Genomic DNA, 11,019 nt, shown 5'->3' with positions numbered 1-11,019 from the left:
GAAAGCAAAAAAAGTACAGAAAATGTAAAAATGTATAAATTTTTAAAAAATAGCAGTAATAGATCCTAAAATGATGGAATTTACAATAAATGGGTTAACTTGGCCAATTAAAAGCAGAGACTTTAAGATTTGATTTAACAGCATAGTCTCTACAAGAGTCTCAATTTTAAACAATATCAAGGAATGTTGAAAATAAAAGCATGGGAAATAATACATAGGTCAATATGAACCAAGGGAAAGCTGGGGTAACAATCTTAAATTTTGGCAAAACAAAACTTAAGGCAAAAATATGATTGACTAAAAAGCATAGTATATACTCAAGAAAAGAAGAATAGACTAAGAACAAATATATATCTGTAAAGCCTAGGAGATTTGTGGAAATAAAAAGAAAGGGCATTAACTATAGATCTGAAGTCCACACTGCAACCTTCATTGATTACATACATCCCTTTCCCTGCCTCCCCCAGAGGTTACCACTACTCCAAATTCTGTGTTTATTATTTCTGTATTAGTTTTGTATTACTCCATAACAAATTACCAAACCTAGTGGCTTTAACAATACATACTATTTATCTTGCAGTTTGTGTGGGCTAGGGGTATAGGCATGGCTTAGCTGTGTCCTCTGCTCAGTCTTACAAAGCTGTCAGTTGGACTGCATTCTCATCAGAGGCTCGAGGCAGGAAAGATCCACTTCTTGCTCCCTCAGGTTGTTGGCAGAATCCACTCATGTGGTTATAGGACAGAGGATCCTGTTTTCTTACCAACTGTTGGCTTAGGCCACTCTAAACTCTTGAGAGTTCCTTGCCATATAGGCTTTGTTATGGTCCCTATCACAGCATGTCAGCTTACTTCAGAGCCAGTGGAAGAATGTCTCACTTTTGTCTGCTAATGTGGAGTCTTATATAATGCAGTGCAGTCATGGGAGTGATGTTCCATCACCTTCGCCTTAGTCACAGGTTCCACTCACACTGCGGGGGAGGAGATTGATTATACAATGATGTGGCTCATCAGGGGTTACCTTAAGGTGTGTCCACAGTTTGTGTTGACTTTATTTTTTCACTATACATGTATGTACCTAAAATAGGTATTGTTTAGTTTGTATATGCTTTCGAATTTTATATACATGTAATCATTCTGTATATACTAGCCTGCAATTTGTTTCTCCACTCATAATTATTTTTGATTCATTCATGTTAATATGTCTCACTGTAGTTAAGTCATTTTCATTATGATGTAGTATTCTATGGTAAGACTGTCACGAAAGTGATTTATCATTCTACTGCTGAAGAAAATTTGGCCATTTCCAGTTTTTGCTATGATGAACAATATTGCTAGGAGCATTCTTGTTCATGTTCTTGCTGCATATGTGTAATGTTATAGATTATAATGCATTCTTTTTACAGTGATCAGAGTGAGTAGTCTTTTTAAAAACATAAATCAATTTAAACCCCTATAGTGATATCTTATTGTACATTGAAATCCAAACTTTTCACCATGGTTTCAAAGCCCTACATGCTCTGGCTTTCATCCATGTCTGACTTCACCTTAGACTAGGTTTACCTTTGCGAGCTATGTTCCACAGTGGCCTTTTTTTTTTTTTTTTCCTCTCAAACATGCAAAGTTTTCATTTATTCTTGCCCTCAGGCTTTTGTTCCCTCTTACTAGAATGTTCTTCCTTATGGCCTTTGAATGTTGACTCCAGCTTTTTGTGCAGGACTCGGCTCAGAGAGCATTAGAGTGGCATTTCCTAGCTACCAAATCCAAAGTAGCTTCCCATTCACTCTCAGTGCCATGACTCTGTTTTAACTCTTTTCCTAGAATCTATCACTATGATAGTTTTCTTTCATTTATTGATTGTCAATCTGTTTACCCTACCCATTTTGCATGAGAAGTACTTTCAGGGGAGAGCAAGAATCTCTTTCTACTACTTATCTTTATATTCTCAATACCTGGCTAAGTGTCTGGCACATATAAAATCCTAAAAAATTTTATAGCAGATGAGTAAAATAATAACTGCAGTGTCAATTTGCAAAATCCAGTGGCGTAGAAATAAAGATAAAAGGTAGTATGAAAACTTTTCTACAGACTGCGGGGGGTCTGACTCAGGGGGTCTGTCTGTCCAGTGTTCTTATTTTTAAAGGAACGTTGCCTAAACCAAAAGAAAGAATTATCTTTTAGACAGTTTGAATTCTGAACTAGGAAGCAATAACAGGGAAATGCTGGATGAGTGAGTCTGGGGAAGGGTTAGGAAATGCTGTCTTTGCAGGCTAATCATCGAGCATTTAGTTGTTGACAGCCTGCTGATTCACTAATTAGAACTGTAAAATTTCAGGTGAGTGACAGTGGCTTATACGCTAATTCTGTATTTAGCAGCTGCAATTGCTGGGCAGCTAATGCTGTAATTGATGGATGCTGCCAATTGCTGAGATGGATGGAAATTAATAAATAAATTACCACTGTTAGAGGTCATAATCACATTTTCAGTAGCATCCAAAAAGCAATGTATTTATGTTGCTTCTATCAATAAAACTATAATGTAATTTTGGGGAACAAACATGCCATGTATACTAAATATTAGTATATTAAATATTATATAGGTATAAATGTATACATTAACTTTTAAATTTTAATCTATAATGTATTTACAAGTTTCATCCCAGCCCCCAACTAACAGCCCTTTAGGACATTAAACACAAAGAAAAATAAAATAACTAAACAGATAAATCCTCAAGAAAAAAATTATTTGTTTCATAAAGGATTTTGATTTGATCTTGGAGCTCTTCTAATTATTGAACGTATCTGATAAGTTAAAATAATATATGCTTTACCCTATTTTGAAGGCAATGAAACTTTAGGGAACACATTTTTTATAATAGAGCATAGCCAGACAATTGATTCTATATTGGTAAACTAGAACTTGAAATCTTAAAGTGGGATGCTATCGTGGTGGTCAAGAATTTCTGAAATAATAGTATATCACAGTATTTACTTTTGAAACAAAGATTATGTCACATTTATTCTGTTCTAGTAAATACAGTTGGGAGTATTAAAACCCTGGCAGGTTATCTTCTCATTCTCTTCATGTGCTTCTATTTCATTTTGGTTTTTTTTTCATGGGCTTACACTCTTGGGCCCATTTTTATTTTCACTTATGTAGTAATTCACAACCCTGGCTACACCTCCATAAATTTTGTTTTAAGTGGTCTGAGATGATGCTTGGGCATAAGTATCTTTCTAATGGATCTTAATATTCATTCAATGTTGAGAAACATTGTTTTAACACTGTTTCCTTGAGTTGTTTACTCTCATAATTTGAACTACTGTGCTGATTATTTTTACTCAGCTCTAATTTAACCTGAATTTCACTCGAATATGAAAATGCATGCTTGTCCTCTCTGCTTGGTTGGTCTCAACATGCCAGCACTGCACTCATCAACCACCAAGTCTCCTCCATTTACTGCTTGTTTTTTTTCTGTCTGGAATCCTAGAAATGATTGGAGTCTTTCCTTTTCTTTATCTCTCCTACTAAATGTAACTATTCCACAATCCTCACAATTTATTTTCTAAATGTTTCTTAAGTCTTTCACTTTCTGCTCACTTGAACTTTCTTTGTTTAGCTAAGAGCTTTCCATTTTACCTTTGTTAATAGTTTCAACAGATTTTCTTTGTTTAGATCATTTTCCCTACTATTCAGAACCACCCAAACTATGAATCTGGAATGTTTGCTTGCTTGCTTTCTTGATTGATTTAAATTTATGGGGGCGATATTGGTTAATAAGATTATTTAAGTTTCAGGTGTACAATATTATAATGCGTCATCTGTACATTGCATTGTGTGCTCATCACCCTAAATTTAGCCTCCTCTATAACTATATATTTGACCCCCTTTGCCCTTTTCAACCTCCTCCCACATCTCTTGCCCTCTGTGTCAATAAGTTTTTCTGTTTGTTTGTTTTGTTTATTCATTTGTTGCTTTCTGTTAAAACATCAATGTAACCACACCACTCACAATTAAAATTTATCTATGTCATGTCATCATTTATTGGGTCAAGCTGAAGCTCAAGCTTCTTAGCCAAAGTAATTACGGTAATTCCATTACTGGCTTGTGGCTCCTTTCTCATTGCTGGATTCTACATGATTCACACTTTAGGATCCAGGATGTGGAACAACTTATGATTATCCTTAAACATTAAGTTCTCCTAATTCTTCGTGTTTTTGTTCATGTTCTTATTTCTGCCTAAAAAATTACCTTTTCCTTTTCTTAGACTAATTCCTAGTCATTCCTTACTACTTAACTCAGGTATCACCTGCTACAAAATGACTTTTTTGACTTACCAGAATAGAATAATTGTCCCTCTGTTCTCTCTTGGTATTCTGGGAATTCTCATCATGGAATTAGCCAAGTTAAACTGAAATAATTTACTTAACTATTTCTCCACTAAAATGTAAACAGGAGCTATGTCTTACCATTTTCATATTTTCAGTGCCTACCTGGAGCTATATCCAGAACCTGGTGGACTTTAATTATACACTTTTTGAATGGAATAATTCTTGACAGCTCTACTAAATCATCATATACCCTTTGGGTGCTGCGGCTCAATGAATGTGCTTCTCTACTGTGAAATGGGTTGATGAACTACTGTTATACATTTTTTTAAGTAATTTTTCTTATGACATGAGGAAGCATCAGGTAATATTAACAGTAAATTGTCATCTTATTTCATAGTTGCTCCTCTTTGCTTGACACTCCCTTTAAGGCATTCCTAGTGATTTTATGTGTGAAGCTTTCCTTACTTAATGCCTAATTGCATTCCTTGCTCTTTCCACAGTCAATTCTTGATTATCTATGGTCATGGTAGAAAAGGAGAGCGTGGAAAAGCTAAAATTCTCATTTGCATCAACTGCCTCTCTCACCAAATCTTTTGCCAGAGATAGTAATGAGTGTAGTAAAGCTGGTGGAAGGAGAAATGAGCTGTGAAATGGCAAAACTCATCTTGCTAGATAAAGAGAAAACGAAAAGCTCTGAATAATACACATCTGGATAGTCAGTCACAAAATAACATAGAATTGACTATATAAATGAGAATTTTGTGTCTATGAATGATGATGAAGAGGTAGCCTTCAGCTTCTGTAAGGGTATCTGGACTTGTACTCATGGGCATAGTAAATGTTTGCATATATACTGTCGTGTCAGGTGTTCTGGATTGATCCTATTTCCCAAATGTCATAGTCCCTCTCTTGCCTCGATGCCTGAATTTGTGCCCCTAAAATATGCAAGGCATGCTTTGATAGGGGGAACTGGTATACCAAAAATAAAAATAAACTCCACCTACACCTAATTTTCTTAGGTCTATCTTTAAGCTGTGTAAATATCTGCTTTTGTATTCTGATAACACAGACTTTTAGGAACCATTACATTTTATTCTCAACTTTAAAGGACAGTTATAAGGCAGGTGAGTCAATGCAAGTATTGTCTCTGTAGACACTTTGCAAATGACTGTCTTTTCTTATTGGAACTTCTAAAATGTTCCAGAAGCACCTGCAACTTTTAAAAACCATATAATTTTGAATGCTGATATTATTAGAGATGGAAGTGACCTTAGAGCTTTAAAAGGTATATTCTTTGAATTTGGGTCCTCCAGAGAAAAAGAACCAATAGGATGTGTGTGTGTGTGTGTGTGTGTGTGTGTGTGTGTGTGTGTGTGTAAAAATTTATTTTAAGGAATTGGCTCATATGATAATGGAGAATGGCAAGTTCAAAATCTGCAGAGTGGTCTGGCAGGCTGGAGACCCAGGAAGAGCCGATGTTGCAGTTCAAGTCCAGAGGACATCTGGCAGAATTCCCTTTTGCTCAGTGGAGGTTAAGTCTTTTGTTCTACTGAGGCCTCATTCAAATGATTGAATTAAGTCTACTCACGTTATGGACGGCAGTCTGCGTTACTTAAAGTTCACATATTTAAATGTTAATCTCATCCAGAAACACCCTCACAGAAATAGTCAGGATAAGGTTTGAGCACAAAACTGAGCACCGTGGCCTAGCCAAGTTGACAGATAAAGTTAACCATCACACTCTTCATCTATTAGATGACAAAAGAGGCTTGGAGAAGTGAAATAACTTGCCTCAGCTACTGATAATTGAGATCAGACTAGTATCCAGATGTTTTGATTTCTTAATTGGTGCCTTATCTACCACAGAACGCTGATTTTTCATAACTGAAAATGAGGAAAAAAACAGCAGAACTTAACTCAGAAATAAATGGCAATAGTGTTTTATTAAAAGTCTACTGACTAGGACTCTCATGATATTTCAGAATATCTAGCATACTTGGTCCCTGCCTAAATTTATATTATTTTTTAAAAATTTATATCATTTTTTAAAAATAACTTTATTGAGATGTAATTCACATACCATAAACATCACCCTTTTAAGTATATTTTAGTATAAGTCATAAAGTTGTGTGACCATCACCACTGTTTATTTCTAGAACATTTTCCTCACACCCTATTCCCCTGTCCTCCATTCCTTGGAAACCACTAATCTTTCTTTTTTGTCTCTCTCTATTGGCCTTTTCTAGACATTTTATATAAATGGAACTATCTAATATATGGCTTTTGTGACTGGCTTTTTTTACTTTGCATAATGTTTTCAAGGTTCATCCATGTTACAGCATGTATCAGTACCTCATTCCTTTTTATTGTCAAATGTGAGTCCATTGTATGGATATTACACATTTTGTTTATCCATTTGTCATTTTACACATTTGTTTATCCATCAGTTGTTGCATATTTGGGTAGTTTCTACTTTTTAGCTATTAGGAATAATGCTGGCCTGAATATTCGTGTATAAATTTTTTGTGTGGACATGGTTTCAGTTCTCCAGTGTGTGTACTAGAAGTAGAATTCCTGGGTCATATGGTAATTCTATGTTGAACTTTTTGAGATGCTGGCAGACAGTTTTCCACAGTGACTATATCATTTTACACCATTAGCAATGCATGGGGTTACAATTTTTCCATATTCTCACCAACACTTGTTATTGCCTGTCTTTTTGATTAAAGCCATCCTAGTGAGTAGCTAATTATGGATTTGACTTGTATTTTCCTAGTGACCAATGATTTTAAACATCTTTTCATGTGGTTATTGACTTTCTATGTCATCTTTGGAGAAATGTCTGTTCACATCTTTTATTTATCCTTTAATTGGATTAATTTCTTTTTACCGTTGAGCTCTAAGAGTTCTTTATATATTATGACTTCAAGCCCATTTATCAAATTCATAACTTGAAAACATATTGTTTAATCCAAAGTTACAAGATTTATTCTTATGTTTTCTAAGAGTTTTATACATTTAAATCTTACATTTAGTTTTGTGATCCAGTTGAGTTTTTGTTTTGTTTTGTTTATATGTTGTGAGGTGGGCATCTAACTTCATTCTTTTGCATGTGGTTATCTAGTTGTTCAAATATTTGTTGAAAAGACTATTTTTTCCCATTCAGTGGTTCTGACACCCTTGTCAAAAACCTATTAATCTTAAATTTAGGAGTTTATTTCTGGATCTAAATCCTATTTCATCGATCTATATAACTGTCTTTATGCTGGTAACAAACTGTCCTGATTACTGAGGCTTTGTAGTAAGTTTTGAGATTAGGAAATGTGAGTTCTCCTAATTTGTTTTTTTTAAAGGTTGTTTTGACTATTCTGGGTTCTTTGCATTTACATGAGAATTTTAGGATCCACATGTTCATGTCTGCAAAACAGGAGGTTGGGGTGTTCATAGGGATTATTTGAATCTGTAGATCAGGTTGAGGAGTATTTCTATCTTAACAATATTGAATCTTTTAATCCATAAACATGAAATATCTTTTTTTCTTCTTAGGTCTTTAATTTAAAGTGGTGTTTTGTAGATTTTAGTATGCATGTCTTATACTTCTTTTGCTAAATTTATTTCTGAGTATTTTACTCTTTTTGATGCTATCATGAATGGAATTATTTTCTTTATTTCATTTTAGAATGTTTATTGCTAATATGTAGAAATACGATTTATTTTTGTATGTTAATCTAGTATCCTGCCAATTGCTGAACTTAGCCCCTGCCATTTTGATAACTAGAAATTACTGCCATACATTTCCAAAAGCTAGTGGGTGAGAGAAGGTGGTATCCTGCCCAAATGAGAATCTCAAATGAAGAGAGCCTGAGCATGGTCTGAAAGGTGTGGGATGGATCCCAGACAATGAAATGATTCTGCCTAATAAAAATTGGGTTTATTAGAATTGTCAGCTGTTAATGTTGGAAATTGGGATTGATAAACTTCTTGACATGGAAGAAGAGAAATGAATGACAAGAATATACTTGAGAGAGTAGACTTATAGCACTCATGGTAACAAGTGAGTACTAAGGAGAACAAAAGTCAGAGAAATTTCTTGTGGTGGGGATGGCAGAAGAATTTTAATATGTCTTATATTGTATTTTTATTTTATACTGTGCACAAATATCTCTTGATTATAACTAATCCTTTAGTCAGATACTGTAATACCTTTGTTATCTTCTGTGTTGGACAAATGAAGAAGAGGTTGTTTCTTGATTAGGACAACTAGGAATTAAAGGAATATTCATCTGACATGGTATGGGAATGAAATACTCTGGTTAATGTTAGTTTATTTAAAAAAGAATCACTATTACGTTATATAGTTTATTGATTTCCAAAGAACTAGAATATTGCAAAATGTATTTACATTAAACTTTTCCTGGACTAAAGGGCAACATGGTAAAGTATTTATAACATAGAAGAAAAGGGGAAAGACAGAGAAAGACGTGCTCTAGGAAGTGTTTTTCTTAGATTGTCATATATTAACATAGCATCTATGCTGTAGAGATTTTTATTATCATCATCCCATTTCGCAGATGAGGAAACTAAAATTCATGGAAATTTAAAAATTATCTTGGGTAATGCAGCTAGTAAGTGGTAAAATTAGGTCCCTCATTTCAAACCATTTCCACTATTTCCACTATATTGTGCTGCTTTTTAGGGCAGCTGCGTTGTCCAACTGCAGAAGTACTGGTCACGTACAATACACTGTGAATGATTCCTGCTAGAGTTGGCAACACAGCAGTCCTGAAAAGGAAGGATTCTGGTTCCAGCTATACAACCGGGGAAAGTCACATGCCCTTTCTGAGTTTTAGTCTTCACAGCTGTACAATAGAGATCCTGATAATCATCTCTTAATGACTACACTGGACTTTGTTGTGAACCAGAAGAGATAATGTGCAAGGCTTTGTAAAAATATAAATAAGGGCAGATAGCGATAAGAAATTGTGAAGAAGCAGAATTCATGTCAGTCTTTTAACTTGTCTTCAGGTCATCATGACAAACATCTTTCTACTTAGAGGTGTGTTGCTGGTGCCAGCACCTGGAGAGTTTTAGTTAATAGAAGGCTGACTGACAGAGGCTTGCCCCCAGGTGTTTCTGTGGAATGAAAGCCTCCTTGAGTGCGGGACTGCCCAGCTATACCCGGATTCTATATTTAAAGGTGGATCCTTGGGAGACAGCTGGAGAGGCTGTGCTTGACTGGGAGTCTGGCAAGCTGCTTAGTATCCTCCTGAAGAGGAAATGAAAAGATCTTGTAGCATGTTCTGTCAGGGGTCTGCAGGAAATGGGAAAGATTGCCCTATTTGTTATATTTATTGGAGATATTATTATTTGTTTTATGCTGTGTGGAAGGAGGGCCAGAGCTATAATCTATTGATCATTTAGTTTTATGAAGTTCTCAAATGGGTGATCTGGTATTTTTCTGACAGAGAGGCTATGGTTCCTGAACACCAGTAATAAGATTGTCATGTCATTTTTTTCTCTGTGGTCTTTTTATTGCTTTTTATCTCTTTGCTGATATTACCTCTCCCCAACCTCTCCTCCCGCCTTGCAACTTTTTTTTTCTTTTTTTTTTTTACCTCTCAGGGCCATGTTTAGGACCATCTTGATTCATTTCATAGAATCTGCCCTATGCTTTTAAGAGATTACTCATCTTTGCTTTTCATGTTTCATCCTGTGAAACAGTTTGCCCACTGCAGTCACTGTTATAAAGTCTTTATAGTAAATACTGGAATGTAACTTGGGAAGAACTAGGTCAGCGAAGCAGAGACCAAATGTTCATTTTGCAGCCACAGAGTGAGCAGATGGGTAACAGAATGAGGTAGCTCTCTTTGTGGACCTCCATTTTCTGTAAACTCTTTCAGGATCTCCTGGGATTCATGCTCCTTCAAGATCCCTGAGAGTTTTGAGCAGGTGAAAATTGAGAATGATGTCTTTTTAAGATAAGTCACCAAGATTATTACCCTCCTTTCTGTTTTGTTATCATAGAGAATAAATTTGATGAGATACATTCTTTTCCCCCCCTTATCACCTAGGAATGCACTAAAGAACACAAAATCTCCCTGGGAAATACCACTAAACAGCTTGGCTCTCAACTGACAAATGAGGGGCATTTTCCCGAGGTGGTCACCCGTGGCCTCAACATGGCTGAAACTTCGTTCTGTCCTCCTGCCAGGCAGTCACCTAGGGAGGCGGTTCCAACTCATTCATAGGCTGGCTATGTCTTTGCTCCCAAGGAACACAGAGGTAAGAAAGAAAAGCCGTTTTAAAGAAAACAAACCAAAACAAAAACCAAGAATATACCTTTGAGGAATAGATTAAAATGGAGGCAAAGGCAGTAGAGAGATTCGTAATAGCAGGCAGCCGGTGCCCAGGCTAGTGAAGAGTTAAGCTCTGAATGACTGTGGGAGGCTGGTGTTATGACTGGGGAACAACTGCCTAATGTCTTTCAACCGGACTGTTTAGCAAAGCTTCATTATGAACGTAATTGTGTGCTTGCGCAGGCACAGCGCACGGAGGGAATGCTCACAGTAAAGGTATGATTGTATTGCCCGCTGCCATGCCAATTACTGGATATTAATGGCAGGATGGCATGCATATGCCGGAGCTGGGAAGCAGAAGGTTAATAGACGAACAGCACCAGAAGAGCCCATT

General features: G+C 35.9%; 1 long non-coding RNA gene across 1 annotated transcript in view; it reads left to right on the top strand.

Annotated features, from left to right (window-relative positions):
• LOC112476318 overlaps positions 1 to 11,019 on the top strand; it is a 172,229-nt gene that overhangs the window by 157,635 nt on the left and 3,575 nt on the right. Inside the window, exon 4 of the long non-coding RNA XR_003045022.1 lies at positions 10,401 to 10,611. This is a non-coding gene — a long non-coding RNA (uncharacterized LOC112476318). The remainder of the gene's footprint in view (positions 1 to 10,400; positions 10,612 to 11,019) is intronic.

This window comes from Pteropus alecto, unplaced genomic scaffold (genome assembly GCF_000325575.1).
Source record: "Pteropus alecto unplaced genomic scaffold, ASM32557v1 scaffold161, whole genome shotgun sequence".
NCBI lineage: Eukaryota > Metazoa > Chordata > Mammalia > Chiroptera > Pteropodidae > Pteropus > Pteropus alecto.
The sequence above is the reverse complement of the archived record's forward strand: the minus strand, read 5'-3'. Positions and strand labels throughout refer to the sequence as shown.